Source organism: Protopterus annectens, chromosome 3.part0 (assembly GCF_019279795.1).
Source record: "Protopterus annectens isolate FY-2018-M chromosome 3.part0, PAN1.0, whole genome shotgun sequence".
Taxonomy (NCBI): domain Eukaryota; kingdom Metazoa; phylum Chordata; order Ceratodontiformes; family Protopteridae; genus Protopterus; species Protopterus annectens.
In genome coordinates, this window is record NC_056731.1 from 237,935,845 (window position 1) to 237,961,992 (window position 26,148).

Below are 26,148 nucleotides of genomic sequence, written 5' to 3' on the forward strand. Positions count from 1 at the left end.
GTGTACTGCTACTGATTGTTGCATTGCCATGACATTGATACTACAGTAGACATGCTTATCACATAGTAATCAGAGAAGTGCACAACTGTATTGCCCACTGTCCATGCCTACCACTAACAGCTATATCAGCACCCATATACACTGGATATCAAAGTGTACACACCCCTGTTGGAATGCCAGGTCTACATGCTGTATGCCAATGAGACCACAGGAAGTCATGTCAAAACATTTCTCACATCAAATGTGACCCATAACCTGTAAGATTCTATTTAAAAAGAAACAAAGCTGTTTCATGGAAGGTGTGCAACCATTGCCAAGTGAAGATGTGATATGATGTTAGAGTACAAACCAAGACAAATGGATGCTGTAATCATCTCAGCAGGTGTTTACGCACAAGGGTCTGCACACACATTCAACTGGCTTACTGTACTGAGTATTACTTCCCATATGCTGGAGGGACAGCTTCATAACCCAGAGACTGCCCATGCTATGGAATAGACTTCCCATACATGTCAAGCAGAGCACTTCACTGGCCCTCTTCAAGAGAAATTCACCACAGGGATCACTCCAGTGGCTTTACTTGACAGAGGTACTAGGAACTAAGGTCAGGTGGCACGATGTCAGGGTACTCCCATGGGCTAAAGATGCAAAAACCAAACGGCTGCAGGTACACTGAGGTGCCCAAAACACACAACAACAGCAAAAGTAAATTAAGGCACCAAAGTTACACACTGGAAATCAGTCACTGTACTTTATTGCAGAAGACAAACGGTAAGTGCTTTCACAACTTAATGTTGCTTCATCAGACCACATCACTGCAACTGATGCTTGGTTAAATACTAGGACAATTAGTATGACATCACAATTTAAAGAGATATTACTCCACTAACATAAGAACATATATCGGTATCCATAAGAAAAATGCATAAAATATATAGAAAGGTGTGTATTTACACACAATAATGTTTAAAAAAGGGGGAATGTCATCCCTGATGGTTATTAAAATATATATATATATATATATATATATATATATATATATATATATATATATATGTACATATACACACACATTTTGTGCACATATAACCATAATAGTACAATAAAAAATATATAAAAAACTCATATTTAGTGTTTAAGGCGCCTTGCCGTAAGGTAAGGAACTAATGAGGTGCAGCCATTCAAACCAGGATATCTATCTGCTTGTAACTTAGTGATCCATTGTTGTTCTAATTCTTCAGTGTGGTTTTCTACATCACCACCTCTGTTTGTCCTTACTATTTGTTGTAAGATTAAAAATTTAAAACAATGACTACTGTCTGTATTCAGGACATGATTAGCTAGAGCATTTGATTGCTTCTGGTTCCGTATGTCCCTTATATGTGCTAACATTCTTTCTTTAAAGCTCCTATTTGTTTTGCCTACATAATAGGCATGGCATGCTTGGCAAAAACAAAAATAAACATCAACACTTTTACAATCATAGTAATTCTTCGTATAAAGTTTAAAACATTTCACAGGATGAATGTACTCATTTTTAGTGTAGACATGCTGACAAGCAGCACAATTCCTGCACGTAAAGGTGCCCTGTCTGTTTGAGAGATTTTTTTCTAAAAGACTGATGTTCTCTATTACAGAGCTGCTGCTTTAAAGACACATTATTTCTAAAACTGAAGTTTGGGGTGTCACCAACTGTGGAAACCAGACCTGGTATTTCATGTAATAAGTGCCAATTCTTTTTAATAATTTCTGTATACTTATTGATGTTACTTGCAAATCTAAACACTATTCTAAACTTATTTCTATCAATACTTGTATCATAAGGTATACTTGTATCAGCACTATAAGAGCTCATGTATGGTTTACATCTTGTAGATCTCAATTTCCATGCATCTGCTATCACTCTAGTGATTTCTGAGCTAGAATAGCCTCTTGTTTGAAATTCGTCTTGTAACTTATTTAAAGCAACTACTGCCTCTTCATCATTATTATGTAGGCGTAGGGTTCTATAGACTTGTCCTTTGAGGACACTCCTAGGTATGTGTCTCGGGTGCATGCTTGACCTGTGAAGACAGGCATTGGTTCTTGTGGGTTTGTGATAAATACTGGTTCTTATCTGCTTTAAATCAGTAAGGGTGACACTCACATCCAAGAAATCAACACATGTATCACAAAAAGTAAAAGTAAACTTAACCCATAACCTGTAAAATTCTATTTAAAAAGAAACAAAGCTGTTTCATGGAAGGTGTGCAACCATTGCCAAGTGAAGATGTGATATGATGTTAGAGTACAAACCAAGACAAATGGATGCTGTAATCATCTCAGCAGGTGTTTATGCACAAGGGTCTGCACACACATTCAACTGGCTTACTGTACTGAGTATTACTTCCCATATGCTGGAGGGACAGCTTCATAACCCAGAGACTGCCCATGCTATGGAATAGACTTCCCATACATATCAAGCAGAGCACTTCACTGGCCCTCTTCAAGAGAAATTCACCACAGGGATCACTCCAGTGGCTTTACTTGACAGAGGTACTAGGAACTAAGGTCAGGTGGCACAATGTCAGGGTACTCCCATGGGCTAGGCTTGTAAAGGCTCCAGGGCCATTAGCCTAGTACACATCTATGAACCTATGAACCTATATGTTTCCACAGGACAGGTTGTTATTTTCTCTACTGAACTGAGCAGGCTATAGGACACATCACAGGTGGGGATTGTGTTGACATGTGCTTTTGTGGGGTCATGTTCCAATTGCACAAGTACCATGCATTGTAACAGGGGTGTGTACACTTCATATCCACTGTAGTTATATGGAATCAGCAGTACCTTACCTGTACAACCATCCTCCACCAATGATAGAGCAATCCTCCTTGGCGGACACCACCAAGACACAAAGTACATAATAAGTTACTATAGTGGCTGTACAGGGACACATAGGTGCAGACCACAACTTGGAAGCAAGTGCACCTCTATCTGAATAAGCATGCAAGTTCACAGGTGACCTCCTGTAGAAATCAGACATATGCAAACCACCAAGGCCAATTGCAACCATGTCTACACATATGTCTTAGAGCCAGTAACACAAGTCAACCTGTATTGGGGGTAAAGCACACCTCATACACACATGCCATGGATACAGGCAACCTGCATCAGACAGGATAGGCAGGAACAGTGGCACCCTGCCACAACAGTAGCCCAGGGGGATATTCACATCACCCACACTCATGCCCACATCAATGGTGAGCATGGACATAATGCTGACTGATGGCAACAACAGCAAGTGTCCATGGGGCATGAGAACATCACAGTTTGCCTCCTACATGAACACAGGCATGTGCTCAAAGTCCCATCACACACTACAGTCAAACACACTCATGCCACCATCCACACACCATCCACATGGAAGATGGCCACTGTTATTCCTTTACACAAAAATGAATGGTGTGTAGTGGATTATGCCATTAAGTGTCCAACATTGGGGGAACTGGACAGGTCAGGGCCAGGAGTGTAATGCAAGATGTACAAGCCATGACAGCTTACAGTGTTATGGTATAGTCTGGATTATTTGCAAGTAATACCCGCTGTTGATGTGCACGTGGACAACTGTATGAGGTCCTATGAACGTTTTTCCTGTTTATGTCTTCCAGGTACAATGTCCCAGGAATACCTGCCTGCATACACACCCCTGGAAAATGATGCTATAATCCAGTTCCTTATAGTCCATCATGCATCTTCTTTGGGTGCAGGGCCCAGGATCTGCAGGAGAGGACTGCCCTGTGAAATGACCTCATCAACAGGTTTAACAATGTCGGCTTGTACAACCACAATTATGCATTGCTGCATGGATCTGATCCACCACACCGATCAGCATGCCACTGCAGTTAGGAGGGACCAGCTAGCCACAGGTGGGGGTTATGTCATCCAGCCTCCACTGACACATGCTGTGGAGCTCCTCGCCAGTCTTGGGGAACCCGCCTGCCAGCCAAGCCAGCAAGCTGAAGACAGCATTATGGAGGTGGATGTCACTCACACAATGGATGAGGAGCGTGCAGGTAAGGCCCTAGGGCACATTAGTAGACCATTGTTGCTTATCCATTTTCATCTGTAAAGTATCTACATGCATATGTCAGATAACATAGTCTGTTGCTGCAGTGTAGTAATGAACAGATGTGCATAATCTTTAGTATTGTGCGTTTGTACTGTTGATGTGCTGAAATGCTGCTCCCACCATGTACCAATGCCACAGGTGTGGCTACTGACATTATGTCTCTCACAGAACTATTTAGGTCCCTCTGGTATACAATTGGGGCAGCAGCCTGTAGCTGGTGAGTTGTTTTGTTCAGGTTTGCCAATACACCGGACATGTTATGGCCATGCTATTTGCTATGCACACATTTAGCACACCTACCCATAATGCATGCTGCACATGTTCACTTATTGTTGCTGCTAACTGCACTGCATCACAGTGGTCACCATGGTGGCATATCTGAAGGGTATGTAAGAGTCCTGCAGTGTACCTAACAACCTGTCAGTGCAAGATGTGTGGACAGAGATGAACATAATGGTGGGACAAATGGCATACAACAGGGACATGTCTGAAACATTACCCGTATACAGTGGCTACAATAGTGTATACACCCCTATTACAATGACAACTGTTCCTGATCTAAACGGCAAATCACAATACCACATTCCACACCTTTTACAACCTGTAATGTGATCCTAACATGAACAATGAATGTGTAATATGGAATCCTATGTTAGGACAACAAATATGTGGAATGCATACCTTAGCAAACAATGGAAGCATATGTGTGCACACACTCCAAATAACATATTGTGGAAGCAGCTAGTGAGGTACTGACAGCATTCAGTCTTCTTGAACACACACCTTCCATCAAGTACAGGGCCTCAATGTCACAGCAAGTAATGGTCTGCTGTCCAACAAGTATGTCCATGACATTTGCCCACTCACCTGCAACAGAGGCAGCATGGCTTGCACACATCTTACAAAGCATGAAATGGATCCCATATCCGAAAGGTAGCACTCAAGAGTGGGAAAAGTAGCCTTACCTCACCATTGCATATACCATGGCAAACTGTGCAGACAATCATGTATGAGTGTATGAAGTATGGAACAACATTAATGCAGAAAATAAACATGCCCATCCAAAACAGATGACAACACATGTTGCAAACTGGTCACACAGACTTCCCAGAAACATGCAACAACACTGAGAGACTTGCAGGAATGTCTAGCAAGTACTGCCTGTGCAGTACCTGTGTCAACAATCGCCTGGAATCTGCATAAGTGTGGCCTATGGGTTAGGGTAATCAGATGGAAGAGTTCCACAGGAAATATCATCCAGGGCTCTCTACATGTAGCATATGCATAACATCAAGTCTCCCAAAGTCATGTGTTGCAATGTGTAATGGTGTCATGAGACCAAGGCTGAAATCTAGAGACAGTATTCATAAAGATACATGTGGTGCACAAGCAACACCTCACATCACCTCAGGGCCACCATCCCCAGTTTTACTTTGTTGGTGCCAGTGTACACCTTTAGTTTTGCTGTTCATTAGCAGGAACTAGGCCATTAGACATGGCATTGGGAATTTGGAACACTGCAAAATAACACTCATGTGTGGCCCATAGTCGTTAAGCATCTGCAATAAGGCTGAGGATGGGGAGGGGTGTCATCCTGAAACACAACAATGAACTAAAGCATACATCTAAAGCTCACTATGAATGGCTGTATCTGAACACAGTCAAGGTCATGAATTGTGACATACATAACCCTGATGCCACAGCAATAGTGAAGGCACTGTGTGACCTCCAAGGGCTGTGCACATGAGCTGACCTTGCAATCCGGCAGAGTTGGGGGACATTTGTAGGGCGGTGTGACTAAATAATGGCAAGTGAAGATGGGCCATGCTAGTTTACCACTTCCAGGAAAAGTGACTGCTGTAGTTCACTTAACAGGTGCTGCAACAAACCATTGTGTTATGGGCGTGCATACTTATGCAACCCACATATTGTATGCATCTCATTCAGCATCTGCATGACTAACACATTTGTTTGATACTGCATTAGACTGCACAGGTCATATGTCACATATCAGGTGTGTGTGTAATGTTAACATATGCAGTATTGTGGCACCATTGCATATCATGGAAGAGGCTGGCATATCAACAAGGGTGTGTACACTCTTCATATCCATATTAAGCTTTGAAGATTGTCAGTGTAATTGGATTGTATTGCTCATACATGCACTGATGATGATGAGATCTGCAAATCAGAGATCAGCCATTAACTATTGACATCAGTCCTCATATCATCCCAGGTATGTGTCAGACAAACATATACGAGCTGTGAGCAATAGAGCAAACATAACTGCCACACATACATACATTCAGCAATGATGTGAACACTCATGAGGTATGGTGCACAGTACATGCCAGTGTGCTGTACACGTGCACAGCAATATTGTGTATATGGGTGCAGTGTGTTCCTAGGGAAGGGGTATCATCTACTAACACAACTCATGTATCACAGAGATGTATAATGTTGGTAACAAGGATTGAGTATGGCTGCAGTGCATGCTGTTGAGTGCCATATGTCATGCATGTTGACTGTTGAGTAATGAGACGTCTGTGTAATATCTTTGTGCTACCTCACCTGTAAGTGTGTGTGTGTGTGTGTGTGTGTGTGTGTGTGTGTGTATGTGTGTGTGTGTGTGTGTGTATGTGTGAGTGTGTGTAGAGGTAAACCATAATGTATAGGTCTTAAACTATGTTTTTTGTTTGCTCCTCACAGGTGGCAAGGTGGGTCAGGGTCCCTCCTGCAGGTAAACTGATGTTAGTATCCACAAAAACTCTGACAATGATGATAGGCATGGTGAGGAACAGGCAGGGTTGTCGGGGCTGAAGCTGTGCCATCAGTTGACATCCCACTTTTATCCACCCCATCTCTGCACACAGTCTCAATGCCCATACATACCCCATCAGCAATGGCCATAGATGAAGGACAGTTGGCGGTGGCAGCATGGGACAGGACAGTGTGGGGACTATGGCTACTGTGTCTGTACACAGCAGCCAGAGCCAGATGACTGATGAGATACCACACAGGCAGATGTACAGGGGTGCTCATAGGAGGGCTGCTGGCCATCATGCCCCTGGCAGACATGCCACAGCAGGTGTCACCAGACGCATGTTTCAGACCATCATGGAGGCACAGACATGTATGGAACATTACACCAGACAGAGTCTGAGGCTCCAGAGGTCTACTCATTCTGCTGTACTTGACATCTGTGATCTTGCAGGTGCCACCGGTATTTTGCAAAGGTCCTGGATAGACGGTTGGGTGAGATGGTGTGAATCCTTGACTGTGTGGTGTCTGTGGTAGAGCATGTGGTGGGAGTAGGGTGGTGACCACGTGGACGTAGGTCAACAATACCAACACGTGGAGGTCTATGTGTATGTGAAACAATTCACAGCCGCTCCTGTAGTGGCAGTACCAGCACCTGCACTGCAGGGGGCATACTGTCCACACCACAATGCAGCAGATCGAGTGGACAATTGTCATCATCAGGGAAGAGTACCATATCTGGCCCTCTGCCTGGTAGTGCCCATGAAACCCCTGGCAGGCACAGTTCCTGTGTCCATGGCTGGACACCTTGCCATGTGTCTGCAGCTGTCCAACAAACCCCTGTATAGGACAGCCACATGGCAGACATGTGTCCACACACACACACACACACACACACACACACACACACACACACACACACACACACACACACACAAACACACACACTCTTCATCAACAGAGCTAGAGCACCTCCATAGCTATACACACCACATCTGCCCAGCCCATTTAATAAAGAACCCACTAACCCACACACATGGTGTCAACCAAATGGCTCAGCCTAGGCCTCTGGCAAACCCACAAGACACCCTGTGCATATAATGATACCTGTGCCACATCCCTGTCATCCATACCATTGATGCAGGGGCATGCTGATATGGTTCTGATGCACAGGGTGAATGTACTAAGGTTTAGCAATGTAATCCTGTTTAACATGTTTTCAGCTGGAATGATTAATGCTTACACATCAGGGTGTGTAGCTGTCCAGCCATGATGCATTATAGCTGTTATTAACACTGACTGATTGTGGTCTCCATAATGTATTCTATTGTGTTCTATGTATCAGCAGGATGTTGGTCTGCATCTTGTCCTACAAGGGGTGTAGCACTATGGTGACAAATTGACTGCGCCATATCCCGGGTACAGCTGAACATAGGTAACAGGTCTGTATAACAGTTACTACATGTGCCACATGGCTGATAGGTCTGAAGGGTGTATACAGGTGAGTGCATGGTGGCTGATGTCAGCAGCTCTTCTACAGTGGACAATTGTAAGTGTACTGGGTGGCACACACCAAATGTCTGTGAATAACACACACACACAGAGGCTTTGGTGTTGATACAATACACAGAGAATACTTTTCACATGGATGTACTTCATTTTGCAGCGAAATCATGTTGGTCTATGTAATTCCACCCAGACCAAAATGCCAAAGCATCACATCAGGAAATAATCAATTCCCCAGTTTAATGTCATTGATGATGGTACTGGCAGGGTATATGTCCTCTATCACAATGTAGTGCAATCCTGGAGTTGGTAAACATAGGTGTGCTGATGTGGGTGTCACAGCCCCCCACTTTGGAGGGTGTGGGGTAGTGTAGAACTACACATAGTGTGATTAACAACTACTTAACCTGTTAACATAAACTGTACAGTATAACAGCACAGTAAGTGGGGGGATACCCACAACAATAACCCTAATGTGAGTGGCTGTGGCCACAACAACCACACCCATGTATATATACCAACTCCTGTATCACTGTACAGTTGTACAGTGGGGAAGAGGGCATTTACAGATCCACTACTAGTTTTGCTTGAATGTATTTCCACAAGATGATTGCTTTGAAATGTTACCTTTAGCCAGTTAGTTCTCAGACAAATGATCTGCTGGGACATATATTTTCTGCAAACTGAAGTAGATCCCTTCACATACATACTGACTTACTTGGCAACACTGAGAGTAGAACCCCCATCTAGGTACTTATTGCTACTAATGTGTTTGGCTTTAATTACACACACCACAGAGCTTTTAGGATAAGGTGTGTCCCACATTTCCTGTGAAGTGAAGAACATCACCAGGCCTTGTACAGTATGGTAATGAGGGATGCAATGAACAATACACAGTATGACATACTGTCATATACACATTGACAAACACATACAGTCATAGACACATTTGACAGATCTGTGACTCCATTCTGTTACAGAGATTTTGCACACAGCACATGCATCATTAGGCTGGATAGTGTAATCTGTTACCTGTATGGTTGATGGTGACAGCGTTCCTCAGACAGTGGACCTTGGAACATGTGCTGGGGGTACCATGGTGTAAAGACAGTATACTTAACACCCACATCCCACATTGGATATTGTACTCACTGAAACCCGTGATAATGCTCTGACATACCCACAATCACACATTGACCAGGACTGCAATACAACCCCTTGTCTATCTAATCAGTGTTACTACAGAGATATGCATTTATTGCACATGCCACAGGGATACTAGGGTGAGGGATTGTCATGGCTCTCCTAATGTCAGTCATATCACTATCCCTTACAATGTACGGCAAGGTTTATTGTATTTGGAGAATGTGGCATCAGAATGCTGTCTCCTATGAATATGCACACTCACACACATACATACACTTGCCAGGACTCAGAGGGTAACCCACACCTATCTACTCATTTGTAGAACAGTGTTATGCTGGTACTGCAAGCTCCATGTAGTCCATAAAGTGAAGAGTGTAACAAGATACATTTAACTTCAATTACAGCAGCAGCCATTTCTAAGTATGGCAATGGGGGTGTAGTGGGTAAGAAGGCCCTCAGAGTACTGTCAACTACAAGTTTACAAACACACAGATGTTGTTATTCTCAGTAATGCACACTGACACATTTGTCAGTACTGGGGTCCATAGGTGCACATGTTCCTAGGTATTTACCAGGCTAATGTCCCTGGAGAGATGAGAAGAATAGGGCATTTGGGTACACTGGTATCATGCCACCTGACATTTGTCAGCAGGCCATCTATCAACCGATGCCACTTGAGTGATCCCTAGGGTGACAGTTAAATTCAACATCCAATCATCTGGTTTTCTCTTGAAGAGGGTCAGTGAGGTGCTCAATTTACATGTATGCAACATATATTACATAACATGGCCAGTGTCTGGGTTAGAAACCTGTACCCAAGCATGTTCTGTTGCCTGTGGTGGTCTGGTTGAGGTATCCATGGCATGTGGTGTATACAGGGTGGGGTTTCCTAGCTGTGGCATTCATAACACAGCTGGGCAGACATGTCAGTGTCAGTCAATCATAGATTGCCTGTTAGCAGCCAAGATGGATACCTAACATCTGCACATCTGTACAGAGGACAGACAGAAATTAGCTAGCCAACAGGTTATGCAGTCTGATACTGATAGGCATGCCATTACTACATGACAGCAGCCCTCAATGACATGCCCTAAACACATAGTAGTCTACAGTTAATATCCACATATCAGATCCACATCCAACAGGAGATACTTAATAACATACAGCTCACGCACCAAGAACACGATAGTCAGTACTCAGAGTCCAGCTTTGCATGCAGGGGTGTATGGTTCAAGTACTACAATCTGCAATCTACTCTTACTTGGTAAAGCACTGTTAAAAGTAGTAATGTAATTATACAATACATGCAAGTGTGTCTGTATATAACCTGGGATACTACCCATGTATGAAACACATACAAAGAGAAAAGATTGTTGTACTAGCCATGTATACACAGGTGCCCCATACAGTACACTCACACCCCTTGCTACATCACATAGAAGCATGTTATGTACATTAAATTAAATACACTTATTAAAAATGTCATTACCTTGCTATTTGATCAGACTGGAATGTGATCACTGATTACCAGGACTGAGCTATGCTTAGCAGGTGTAAGCATTGCTTAAATGTAAGTGCTAAGCAGATTTGCACACTGGTAAGTGAAGCTTACCCGGTGTAAGCGCTTTTTCATTTAACTGTACATTAGCACTGCTTACTGTCGCACAAACCTGCTTAAAGCTGTTTAAAACTTTCTTAACCACTCTGTATCCAACAGGCCATGTTCTGCCTAGCAACAAAATAAATAGCCCTTGCAGGTCTTGAACATAGGACCCCCTAGACTATAACCAAAGCACTTAACCACTAAGCCATCTGAGCTGTACAAATATCTCCTGCTTGCTCAAATATATCATTCAGTACACATACTGAATAGTAGTGAATGACTGCTTTGACTACTACAATTGCTTACTACATGTTAGTGAAAATAGCGTTGAATCATGTATGTTTTTATATCTAAATATACACATATCAGATTAATATGGTGGGATACATTTGACGGTATAAACAACACTCATGTTTACACATAACAAGGAAATGGATATATATATATATATATATATATATATATATATATATATATATATATATAGATAGATAGATATACGGAAACACTTTATAATCTCAAAATACTGAAATGTCGAATTTCAGTATCTTGAGACTATAAAGTCAAAGTTTGAAAATAGCGAAAGTGCATAATCACAAACTCAAATATCTCAAATTCGCAGTTATGGCTTTACGCTACGTAATGTCTGGGATTGTATTTGAATGGTGTGCAGTGCCATGTGTGGATTTAGGTGTTATGTTAGTTAAGTGAGTGATTTGTAAGGGTTTTGGGTGGGAGTTTGAGTGTATGTGAGTGTGCCGATATATGTGATTTGTGTGTGAAGGACTGTAGAATGTGTGTGTGTGTGTGTTTGCTTTTGTTTACTGTTTGTGTGATCTCAAAGTTAGTATGTATAAGTACGGGGTGTGGGGGTGTGGTGGGTGCAGCCCCCACATGGTGGGTGCAGGGGGGGTTTGACCCCCTGCTTATTCATGTTGTAGGTTTGTCGATGTGTGCTGTTTTGTTTGTTTATGTTGTGATGTGGGTGTTGTAGTATATGTGTGATCTGGTGTGTGCTGTGTTTTAGACGTTTTGAATTTTGCAGTTTTGGGCTTCGCAGTTTTGGTGTTTCAGTGTTGTGTGGATTCGATTTCATGTTCTCAAAAAACTGAAATTCAAGATTTCAGTATTTCGAGATTATGAAGTGAATCCATACATACATATGTAGGTATATGTATACATGTACATACACACACACACACATATATATATATATATATATATATATATATATATATATATATATAAATATATGTGTGTGTGTGTGTGTGTGTGTGTATATATACAAAGAAATAGTTCCAAACGGCAAATCCCAAAATTATGGAGACAGGCACAGAAGTAAAAAGTCCAAAATCTGTTTATTGTGTAAGCGCTTTTGTAACCAAGTTACTTCTTCAGACACATGATAAATAATCTAGCAAAAGCACTCTATTTATATCATTAATTAATTAATTAAATAAAACAGTTTCCCTCCAAAAGTTTTAAAGGTACATAAATATTGCTAAATAATCTAGCAAAAGCACTCTATTTATATCATTAATTAATTAATTAAATAAAACAGTTTCCCTCCAAAAGTTTTAAAGGTACAAACAACATTAATTCAGCACTAATAGTCAACCTCCTGTTAAGTCAATAGCTACACATATAAAATAACAGAAATAATAATATAAAAAAATATAAAGACATAAGAAACATATAAAAAGCATATTGTAAATTAATAATAACTATTTCTTGATTCTCCTGTTCCTTAGAACAGGTTTTTGTGGTACTGAATCATTAAGTCCATACCCCCTATAAGCCCCTAGTCTAAAGATCCACTTCAGTTCTTCTAATTCTGTGCTGTTGGTCATGCCCCCTAGACTCTTATTAACTGCCAGAACTTGAAGTACTTGAAAGAGGAAGGTGTGTTCCATACCCATAGACAGAGTGTGTTTGGCCAATGCACTATATTCCTCCCCCTTTCTAGTGTAGTCAAAATGGTCCCTAATACGTTCTTTCAATTGTCGGTTGGTTTTACCAACATAAAATCTGTAGCACCTCACACAGGATGCTAAATAAATAATATTCATAGTGTTTCAACTGGCCTTAGTTCTAATCTCCCAGAAATATCCAGTTTCAGGATGCCTAAAAAAACTGCACTGATCAATGTACATACAGTAATTGCAACTATCACAGCTTGTAGTGCCCTTTTCAGTGGCGGCTGGTGACTTCAAATTAAAGCGGGGCTGCAGGAGACAACTGAATGGGCGGGGCCAATAGGACAGGGTTTGGCCAACTAGAAAGGGGTGGGGTTATGCTCAAAAATGCAACAACTGGCACTTTAATTAAATATGCTGCCCTGGGTGCCAAACCGTCATTACAAGAGTCCAATCAAGACAAAATGAAGTGTAGAAGAAAAAAACATTTCAATGCATTGGCTATATGACAGCTTACTTAATATCTAGATGGAAACAAAAAGGTTGTGAGGCATGAACAAATAAATTACTTTTTAAATACATTACTGGAATACTAGTCAAAATCAAGTATAGAAAAAGCTTCTCCTTGCACTGCAATTCTAATTATAACTTATATTCAGCTTTATAAAAGTACCAAGTAACATGCTGAAAGTAGAAATCTCTGTGATACCCCCACTTGTGAAAATGTTTCTTATAGGTTCATAGATTAGTACTAAGCTAACTGCCCTTGCGAGCCATTTTAAGCCTAGCCAACTATCACTTGTGAGACTCAAACCCTGCACCTTGTGTTTGTAAGGCAAACACCCCAACCATTAGGACACCCTCCCACCCTCAAAAAAAAGACCTGCTGCCTGACAACAACTATCTACTTGTTTCATGGGGAAAACATGATCAAAGTAAAAAATGAAGAGCAAACAAGAAACAAGCTCAATATAAATTCCTTAAAGGATTACTGCACAGGTTATGGGCCACACATGATAGATTGGCATTTTGTTTAGTTTACGGGTAAAGCCTGCAAAGATGACTGTAAATCTCCAACAAATGTAATGAGCTTCTGAAAATACTGTAATCCTGTCCTTTATTACAAATACTGTCATATGCATTTCAATACATAAGGCTTGTAACTTTGTAACTTTATATGTCATTATTTCATCTACAAATAAAGTGGTTGTTGCCATTGAGGAATAAATTGCCCATGTTGCATTAAAAAATGATAAGCTAGTAATATCGCAGTAGGGAATGGATGGCAAACTCATAACAGGTTCATAGTTACTAGGTATCTTCACCAAAAAGGACTGCAGCATCCACCCCATTTACAACACAGTACAGTATCAGCAATGCATCTACCTACTGTGGGAGTAGAACTCACAGCTTGCTGCATCAAAAGCAAGTACACTACCTGTTGTGCTATTAACAATGCAAGTACACTCACCATAAGCAGTACTAAACTGTTGTTCCCCTGCAGCTCTCAGCTTCTTGTAAAATCTACTCGACACTCCGCTGTATCTCTGAACTTTGCAGCACAAGAAATCTGGAAAAAGCCAAAATTTATTGGGGGGGGGCAAAGGCCCAAAAACCAGGGACACATTTTAAACATTACTTGTATAATGTTGGAAAGTTGCTACAATAAAATGCTGTGTTACCACCATACATTTCACTGCCATGTCTTGAACCCAGGGGAACCCTGTGCAAAACAGTCAAAGCAACATACCACTATGCTAAATCAGCTGTTTTTTGAAAGAGAGGAAGACTGTAACTTAAATGACTACCATTTAGTGAATTCAGTTCTCACTATAGCTGTCAACGTCTTAGCACAAAATGCCTGAACAAAGCCAATAATGGGGGAATACAACCCCCAAACATATTCAGCGAATTCACTTCTCACCATACCTCTCAACCTCTTAACAAAAAACACATGGACAAAGCCAGTAATGGGGGAATACAGCCCCAAAACATATTCAATGAACTCAGTTCTCACCATAGCTCTCAACCTTAGCACAAAAAACCTGGACAAAGCCAATAATGGGGGAATACAGTCCCAAAAATAAGGACAAATTTCAAATATCCATGTTATAAACTTAGAAAATTGCTAGAATAAAAGGTCATGTACTTTCTGAAGAATATGAAGTATAAAATTCAAATGCCTGTTATTTTTATTTAACATTTGTTAACCAGGAAAATTTGACTTGAAACAAAAGCCAATTTTCAGCAGATCAGGGAGAAACACTCCAGACACATGTCTTTGTAAGATGGGAAAACATGCAGACTATACACAGAAAGCACCCCAGCCAAGAATCAAACCAGAGAACCTGTAGCTGCCAGGCAACAATGCAACCAGTGCAGCACTGCACTACTGACTTTGCCAGGAGCAAGAAACATACAGAAACCACAGATTTTATGAAGAACAGAACAAATATGATGCAAAAATCTGCAGATTCTTTACAAATGATTGTGGGTAGGGAATTCAGGCCCTTACTACCTGCACCCAAGGTACAGGGTTCAAGTCTGAGTGTTCTCTACCCACCACCATGCATTCTCCCATGTGTTCTCTCTAGCCACCAGTATGTAGCAACTGGGGCATTACACACACACATACAGACACACCTCCATAGCAGCAGATCAAACTCTGTTCGTCCTCCTCCTCCCTAGCAGCAGAATCAAATCCATTTGTCCTCTGTAGCAGCCTAAATCTGTCCTCTGCAGCAGCCCACTCTATACATATCAACTGTCTGTCCTCTGTAGCAGCCCACACAAACTGTACTGGTTTCCCCGTGAGGCAAGAGTAGGCTGGATCTTCCAGCCTGCAGACAATGCAGTCTGGTGTTCTTCTGGTCTGTGCGGTCATCACCACACAGACTACTGGGCTAGCAGGCTGGAGATCACTTTCTTCCCTATCCGGACTGCCTAACACAGCAGTCTGGAGTTCTGAGTAAGTTCTGAGTACCAGGAATTCCAAGCATGCATGCGTGGAGTTCCAGAGCTCGCAATTTTTTTTTTTTTTTTTTTTTTAATCCTTTTCTTTTTTCTTTCTACAGGTGGGGGGACTAGCGATTTTTATTATTTTCTTTTTTCTTTCTACAGGTGGAGGGGGCTGCAGTCCCGCAGTCCTATAGCACAAGCCACCCCTGGCCCCTTTCCAAATATATGGGTGCATTAGTAGGTTGTGGGTAACATAACTGTTGTTTGAGATTTCTCTTCTTTCAGCATGTAAATTTAGGATACAGACGGATTTAGGAGTCATAACCAGAACGCAGAGGAAAGATTGCTATCATACATCATATTTGGATAGATGTAGCATGCATCCACCCCACGTCTCCCCTAATATTATAAAGGGGCAAGCCTTAAGACTATCACATCTTACTAATAGTGATGATGACTTTTTAACAAGTTTATTGACCCTAAAAAATGAATTTGAAGGGAGAGGCTATACAGAAAAGGAAATTACTGCAGCATATGAACAGGTAATAAAGGAAAAAAATACAAGAGGTAGACCGTACTTTTCCAATCAATCTGGAATTGAGGATGGAGGGAAAATAAAGGACATCAGGGTACCCATGGTAATTTCTTATACACAGGATATAAGTAAAGTAAGGGACATCGTAAATAGGAATTGGCATATCTTACTGGTTAATGAATCAACAGGAAAGCAAGTAGGATTTTATTCCAAATTTACATACTGGAACAAGAGAAATTTCAAACAACAGTTATGTTACCCACAACCTACTAACGCACCCACATATTTGGAAAGGGGCACTACAAGCTGTGATAGTTGCAATTACTGTATGTACATTGATCAGTCCAGGTTTTTTAGGCATCCTGAAACTGGATATTTGTGGGAGATTAGAACTAAGGCCAGTGTTAACACTAAGAATCTTATTTAGCATCCTGTGTGAAGTGCTACAGATTTTATATTGGTAAAACCAACCGACAATTGAAAGAACGTATTAGGGACCATCTTTACTGCACTAGAAGGGGGAGGAATATAGTGCATTGGCCAAACACACTCTGTCTATGGGTATGGAACACACCTTCCTCTTTCAAGTACTTCAAGTTCTGTCAGTTAATGAGAGACTAGGGGACATGACCAACAACACAGAATTAGCATAACTGAAGTGGATCTTTCGACTAGGGGCTTATAGGGAGTATGGACTTAATGATTCAGTACCACTAAAACCTGTTCTAAGGAACAGGAGAATCAAGAAATAGTTATTAGTAATTTATAATATGCTTTTTATATGTTTCTTATGTCTTTATATATTTTTTATATTATTGTTTCTGTTATTTTATATGTGTAGATATTGACTTAATAGGAGGTTGACTATTAGTGCTGAATTAATGGTGTTTGTACCTTTAAAAATTTTGGAGGGAAACTGTTTTATTTAATTAATTAGTGATATAAATGGAGTGCTTTTGCTATATTTTTATTATATGTCTGAAGAAGTAACTTGGTTACGAAAGCGCTTACACAATAAGCAGATTTTGGACTTTTTACTTCTGTGCCTGTCTTCATATATATATATATGTGTGTAACATATGTCCATAACATGTAGTGGAGTCATACCTCAGCACCATAAGTCACAACCTCTTAGTGCAGGGGAATGTAATGTAATATAAGTACTACAGTTATAAATGTAGAATGCTGCTACAGTAACAGGGGTTGTGTCAACGGACATGTGTAGGAAGTCACTTCTGATACTGACATGTACACCATCAGTTATTGACAGACATCATAAAATCTCCATAGTGAAGTACCACACAAAAGACAGTAATGATCCTGTGGAATGCAGCAGAAATATGAACAATAAACGTGGACAGTCTGAAACAATCTGGTCAGTCCAGAGGTATACACAGAACTCCTTAGTGCAAGATGTGTGGCCCTAGCCTGACAAAAGGGATGTTTACAGCCATGAAAATGGGGATATCACACAAATACTGGAATAGATAAGCTCACAAAAGTTGATGCATTCACACCCTCATGTCTGTCCTAACACATATTACCTGGAGGAGTAGAGGTCACAAGCCCACATACTTCCCACTAGTTAGTGACATATATCTTCACAGCAACTCACTGCTTTTTCAGAAATGCACAACACATATGGTGGCCAGGCAACAGTACATCTGACAAATATCTGGATATAACATAACACTAGGTAAATACACTGTGCTGCTAGGCATGGCACAAAGCACTGTGTAAACTACAGGCAGACTGCCACAACACTGACCCAAGTTTCCTATGGGGGAATACACCTGTACTTGCAAATATAGCAGGCACTACAGGCATGTAACAGCACGGAGTAACAGACACCAGTGTGAAAGTGCATACCCACAACCAATCTCAACACAGTCGCAGTCACATTATGGTAAGCCTAATTAATAGTACAATATATGGACTGTGTGAACAAACCCATCTTCATATTTGCCAGTCACACACTAACCCTACATATACTGGCCCAATTCACAGTGTAGTCTGATGCCTGACTGTGGTATGGAACATATCTCAGTCTGGCCCTACAAACATATATGCTGATAGGGTTCCAGAAACTGGAGCAGCATGCAACGTCAGATAGAACAGGACCAAGAACACTGACATCTACCACAGTCTGTACACAGGCCAAGTAACATATTCACAATACATTGCTACACAATACTGACACTCTGTCAACAATCACCATAAGTACACAGACCTCACTACTATACAGATTACAACAGAATGTCAAGGTTTTGTCCTCAAATATAAGACCTACTATACATAACATGTCTAGCAGTCTGATATATCACTGGCTTGTCATCAGGAATGATGTCAGTAAATAATGAAATACTGTACATATGCACCTCTTACTACATGACATATGGACAAAGGGTGACAGACTTGGGGGACAGAGGCACAAACACAGGGCCAATATTGACATATTGCTGTAATAAACTGAGAACATTCCTGGTGTAACAAGGTTTTTTGTGACATATCTTTTCTGAGGGATATGAAGTCAGTAACTCACATGGGTGTCACCATGTATTGACTGCAATCATCAGAGTATGCTACTACATTTCTAAAGATAGGAAATGTGTGAGCAACACACCACATCTAAGACTCACAACTCTGGCCAGTCTGCAGATAGCCCTACAGGTGAGAGTTTCCTCAACCACATAGCAGTGTCATGCCAGACTTTAAATCATGTAGAACAGCCATATCCACACAAACCCTGTTAAACCAACATTACTTCAAATGTAGAACAGCAATACTTACATTCTGTCCCCATGTCTGGAAAATCCCCCTCCTATTTGTTGGCCTGTCTCCACAGTGTATGTTGTAAGAGGTATTTTCAACTACCCTCTGTGATGCTGTTTGTCAGACACCCACATGACGTCCTGCTCACAGTGAAGGAAAAGGGCCAACTCCCACATGAAGTGCTTAGTTATAGAAGTGTGTTTCCATGCAATTGGCTATAGGAATGATACCACAGCTGTTCCACATGCAGTTAGCAAATAGGGGACTCCAATTCATGCACAGGCCATCAGCTGATCATGAGCATTAGCTACAAAATCCAAGCTGCTGCCTATGCAAAGCAGATGTACTTTTCCACATCCACCAGAGAGGAGAGAGAGAGAGAGAGAAAGAAAGAAAGAAAGAAAGAAAGAAAGAAAGAAAGAAAGAAAGAAAGAAAGAAAGAAAGAAAGGAAGGGAGCAAAAGCCAAGCATGTTTGTGTATGATCCATGGGTGGAGAGTGGTATATGGGTATTATAACAGTTGCTATATTGTTTACTAATCCATACTGTCACATAGTAATTGCATATGGCAGTACACATTTATGGCTGTGGATTGTCTACAACAACCTCTACAGTGTTAGAAAACTGTTGGCCTTGTAATGTGGACACTGGGACATATAGGTCCTCAATATAATGATGTAGCAAAACCCACACTTTAATGGATCCTGTCATTACACAATCACCCCAACACCCACACAGGATACTGATGACACACACAAACACACCCTTACCAGTACTGAGTTTCAAATCCCTACCTGACTATGTATTGCTATTACAATGTTATGCAGTTATTGCACATGCCACAGAGCTTACATTTTGGAGAGCTGTCCAAAGGTATCTTTGAAGGTGAGTGACATCAGCAGCAGTGTTAAAGGAAGGTTAAGGGAAGTGTAGTAAGTGTGAATTTCCACAAAATCAGGTGTCAACAAAGACACACACACTCTCTCTCACAGAAACACACACATTATCACAGTTGGCAGGATCAGGATTAGAACGCCTGCCTAACTAGTTTGCTACACAACAGTATTACACAGTTATCGCAAGCGCCACAGAGCTTATAGGGCTAAAACATGGCCAAAGGGTTATTTCAAGGTGACTGACATCAGCAGGCATGCTAAAGTATGGCAATGGGAAGTGTAGTGAGTGTGAATGACCTCAAAATGATTCATCTCCACACACACACACACACACACACACACACACACACACACACACACACACACACACACACACACACACACGCGCACGCACGCACACACACACACACACACACACACACACACACACACACACACACACACACACACTAGTAATGAGATCCATAGGTTTCTTGCTTTACAGGTATGTAGTAGGTGAATGGGCCTGAAGACTCTACAAGGTAAGGCCAAGGGAAAACTTTGGCATCAGACCACATGACAATAGTCCACAGTGTGTCTTAGGGGTGTAGTCTCTGGAGTGGTCCCCAGGGGTGGGTACTGTATTCACCATCCACTCATCTGGATTACTATTGTGGCTGGCCAGTGATGTGCACTGCTTCCCATGTATGTGATCTATATTCCATTACATGGGCAGTGTCTGGGTTGGGCAAATGTCCCACACACATGCTCTTTGATGTTTGGAAGTGTACTTGAGGTCGCTGGGGCATGTTGTGTGGACAGATTGTTATCTTCTGATGTAGCATTCCTGACCTCATTTGGTGAGACCTGGCTATGTAGCTGAGGCCGTGCTTGCACCTACACTGACAGCATAATACGGGTATTCAGTGGAATTAGTGGCATCTGTCCATACAGGGCATGTGTATAAGGCATGGTATTCCCTTTGTGGGTTACGTTTGCAGACTCTACAGTTGTTGCAGGTGTCCAGTGGGGAACATAGCAAAAGGGTCACTGTATATATTTATTTGCCTACTGAGGGGATGGAACAGGGTGCCATGTCCTTTTACTTGCTGGATAACACATACTCAGTCAGGAGATGTAACACATCAAAGTACTTTCTGATGTCAGTGGCACTGTTGTGGTCAACAGGCATGTAGTCCACTGCAATCACATTGTGGTTACTATCTGTGAGGCAATATGCAGGGAACTACCAATATAGTGGTTGTTGCCTAGCCAAGTGTGTTTGTGTATGAGACATGGGTGGTGAGTTTTCTCTGAGTGATAGAAGTGTTGCCTATATTGTTCAACAATCCATAATGTCACATGTAGGGCTATGGATTGTCTACACCAACCTCTCCGGTGCTTGACATCTGTTGTCCTTGTAAAAGTGAACATTGTGACATATACTATTTATTTATTTATTTATTTTATATTTGTTGACCGGGCTAGTCTAGCTGGATACATATCCATTTTCAGCAGAGGCCCGGGGAGAAAAGCTCCATGCACAAATACATTAAGGCATTAAAAACTTAGAAAACATGACTATCTTAAATTATACAGCATAATATGTAAAGAAAGTAAATTTTGTGAATACTGTACAGAGACATTAGAGTAGATTTTGGAGATAAACATGTCTTAATTCAATAGAGGGGTTACAAATATAATCAGGCAACAGTTAAACATAGTAATTAAGCATCAACATAAATTTGAGAGAAAAAATAAAAACAATAAGTAAGAAAAAGAAAAATAGAGACCAGGAAGGACAAAATGCAGGTAAGAAGGGGTTAGTAGTTGATAGTCAATGACTTTCAAGGTGGGGTATTTGTTATAAAGCATGAGATGAGTGGGGGGAGAAAAAGTGAAGAGTATTTTTCAATCAGGCTTTGAGCAGGGACAAAGCCATTGTCTTTTTAGGTAATGTTTGAGGTGTTTCTTAAAGAGTTGTGTAGATGAGAGAGAAGTGAGTGTATTTGGAAGCTTATTCCAGATTCTACCAACAACATTGGAAAAGAGTGAATCTCTTGCTTTGTTATTAGCTATATTGTTGGCAATCTGTAACTTATTAGCTGAGTGTAGTGTTGTAAGATTTTTGTATGGGGAGATCAGATTAGATAGGATAGGGGTGTCGGTGGGGTGGTGCAGAATTTTTTGTGCAATCAGCAGTTGATTGTATTGTAGTTGGTTTTGTAGTTCTAACCAACTGAGTTATTGAAGGTTGAGACAGTGGTGGGTTCTATAAGATGAGCCAGTGGCAAATCTAGTAATATTATTGTAGCTAGTTTCCAGTTTGGAAAGGTTAAGCTTAGATAGATTGGTATAAATGGCAGATGCATAGAACAGGGTAGAAGTAAGCTGAGTCTGGGCAATAGATTTCCTAGCTAGTGGGGTAAGGAAGGGTTTTATTCTATACAGGGAGCCTAGTTTTTTATTGATGTTTTTTATAGTATTGTTAACATGGACATCGAAGCTGAGGTTATGGTCAATAGTTATGCCGAGGAGACGAGCAGTAGAGTCAGGGGAAATACAAGTACCATTGTCAGAGGTAATGGTAAAGTGGATATGTGGGGATTTTTGGGTGGGAGTAAAAAGTAAAACTTTTGATTTTTTGGGGTTAAGGAGGAGGCAACATTGGGTAAACCATTTTTCTACTTTGTTAAATACAGTTTGGGTAAGGGTCTGGAGGGAGGAGGAAGACTTGGCAGTACAGATAAGCGTAGAGTCATCAGCATATTGTATACAGGAGGTTTGAGGAAAAGCAGTGTGGAGATCATTAATGGAAATGGAAAAAAGAAGAGGTCTTAGGATAGAGCCTTGGGGTACTCCAGTGTCCACTGGGAGGGGTGGGGATAGTTTATTGTTCCAGAATACTGCTTGTTTTCTGTTTTCAAGAACCAAAGGATTGCTTGTTGGTCAAGATATTGGGCTTTTAGTGCATTGATAAGTAGGTTATGATTAACCATGTCAAAGGCTTTTGATAGATCGATAAATAGAGCAGATGAGAGAGAGTTGTTGTTTCGATTCTTGTTAATACAGTCAGTAAAAGTTAGTAGGGCAGATGTAGTGCTATGAAAGGGCCTAAAACCGTGTTGGCAATTAGCAAGCAAGTTATTGTGGAGAAGGTGCTGAAGTAGTTGATGGTGGATACATTTTTCCATGATTTTAGCTAAAGGGGAGAGTAAAGCAATTGGACGGTAGTTGGAGATATCAGTGGATTTACCTCCTTTGTGTAAGGGGATTATATGGGAGATTTTCCATAAGGAAGGGATGTAACCTTCTGAGATAGTTCTGTTTATAAGGATAGAAACAGGGTATGCGATGGCTTTAGCAGCAATTTGAAGGTATTCTGCTGGGAGACAGTCAGCAGAAGGGGTGCAGAGTTTAAGTTTTTGAAGGAGTTTGCAGATAAAGGTAGTTGGTACTGGTTTTAAATGAAAGGGGGGCAGAGAATCATTGGTATGTTGTGTAGGAGTGGGGGTAGGGGGTGATAGTGTTTTAGTAAGGGTTTGAATGGCTTCAATGAAGTAATTGTTAAAAGCATTTGCTATTTGCAGAGGGTTGTTATGGGGGATAGAGCTGGGAGAAGGAGTTCTAGCCTGGCCTGGTTTGAGAAGTTTATTAATGCCAGACCAAAACTTTTGAGGATTTTTAGAGTTTGAATGTTGAAGATGGGAATAATAGTTCTTTTTATCTAAGATTATATCTTTTTTGATGGCATTTCTTAACTGTTTAAAGTAGAGGCATTTGGAGGTTCTCCATTTTGCCCAAATTTTGTTCCGTAGGAACATTTTTTCTTTGGTTTGTTTTGTAAGCCAAGGAGCTATTTTGGTCCTGACTCTGGAGGAGTGAATGGGAGCATGGCTATTTAGAACTTGAAGGAATGTAGAATTAAAGAAGGAGATAGCTTCATCCAGATTGAGTAGTTTTAGTAATGACCAATTGCAGGCTTTTAGTTCATTGATAAAGTTCTCAGATTGGAAGTGTTTTTTAGATCGATACGTGATAAAATTGTTGCCTTTGGGGCTAGATTTCTTTTGCTTAACTATGTAGGTTAGAATATGGTCACTAATGTCATCTGGGAGGGATCCTGTCAAGTAAGTTTCAGGGTGACTATTAATTAGTATCCAGTCAAGAGTAGTTTCTTTAGTACTAGGCTTATGGATTCTAGTGGGGGTATTTATTGTTTGAGTGAAACCAAATAGATTTATATGGGTCTTAGGGTTGGAAGAATTGCATAAGGTCCAGTCTATATTAAAATCTCCTAGTACTATTGTTTCTTGAGGAAGGTGGGTGGATAGGCTACTAAGTATGTTTTCTAGGGTGGTAATATTATTTCCTGGAGGGATATATGAACAGATTATATAGATTGATTTAGAGCTATTTGTTTGGAGTTGAACAGTAAGGGTCTCAGCATTGGTATTTGAGGGTAGTGCTACATCACAGGGAGAAACAAGGAGTTCAGATTTGAACAAGATTGCTATGCCGCCGCCCTTTTTTGAAGTGCGGTCACATCTAAGGATATTGTATCCAGGTGGGATTATTTCTTGGTCATGAGTAATAGGTTTTAGCCAAGTTTCTGTTAGACAAAGAATGTCGAATGCATGGGCTTGAAGGAGAGCATGCACTTGGCTAATTTTGTTGTTGATACTACGAATATTAAGATGTGCTATTCTGAGGGAGTTATCTAATCTAGAAGAGGAGGAAGCATTGTTATGCAATTGTTTTTGTAGATTGACATTTAGTGGGGATGGGCCAGGATTAGGATGAATGTCTCCCCCTGTTAGTGGTGTTGGGCCAGGATTAGGATGAATGTCACCACCTGTTAGAATGTTTTTGGATAGTATCAAAGAAGTTTTTAAGATTTTATTAAGTTTGGGTGAGCTTAACCTATTGAGGAGGTAAGTAACATGAGTACATCTATGGAACTTAGGATGCAGATAAGCTGAGGTAGAGGTAATGTTACAATGAGGGAGGCAGTTGGGAAGTAAGGTTGGGAGAGTTTGTAGATGGGACACTTTATGGGCCAGCACATAATGCTCATAGGCAGTGAGGGTATAGGTTGAGGTTAGAAATATAAATAGTAAACAAGACAGAAAAAAGTATGTAAGCAAAGGTTTATGTGAGTAGGCCATTTGGAATGGCAGAGTAAGGTTAATGTAAAGTCAAAGGTGGTTTAGAATATAGTTTAAGTGTAGGATAGGTTAATTGATATGGTATAGAAGGATAAGTAGGCAGAGGGGTAGGAAGAATATAATGATAGATGTAAGAGTAATGGCTATAGCTGCGGAGAATGGATAGAGGAGATGAGGGAGGGTGCTAAGCAGAGGAGTAAGAAGGAGAAGCTATAGAAGAGTAGAGTAGGTTAGTGCTGATAAGGTATATAGATAAGGGGAGGAGTTTATAACTATGTAGTTGTGGTGTTGTGATAGGAAGTATAGTAGGTGTGGTTCGTTAAGTATAAATGTAACAACACTGGGGGTGGGTGGGAATTGGGGGTAGGGTAGGTCTTCAACATAATCATTTAGCAAACCCCCCCCCAATGAAACTGACCTCCACACAGGATACTGATGACAGACAGACAGACAGACACACACACACACACACACACACACACACACACACACACACACACACACACACACACACACACACACACATTTAAATTTGCCAGGGGTGAGGTTCAAACCTCTATCTAACAATCTTTACAGGCCATTATTGTTACTCATTTACCACATGCACCACTGATCCTACATGGTTTAGGGTTGGCAACAGGTACTTCTAAGGTGGATGCTATCTGCAGGACTGCTACAGTCAGGCTCTGATATGTGTACTGGGTGTAAATGGGGCCAACATATTTGAGGCACAGACATACATATGTAGACATATGTACACACACAAAGACTTGCCACGGATGAGATTCAAACCCATA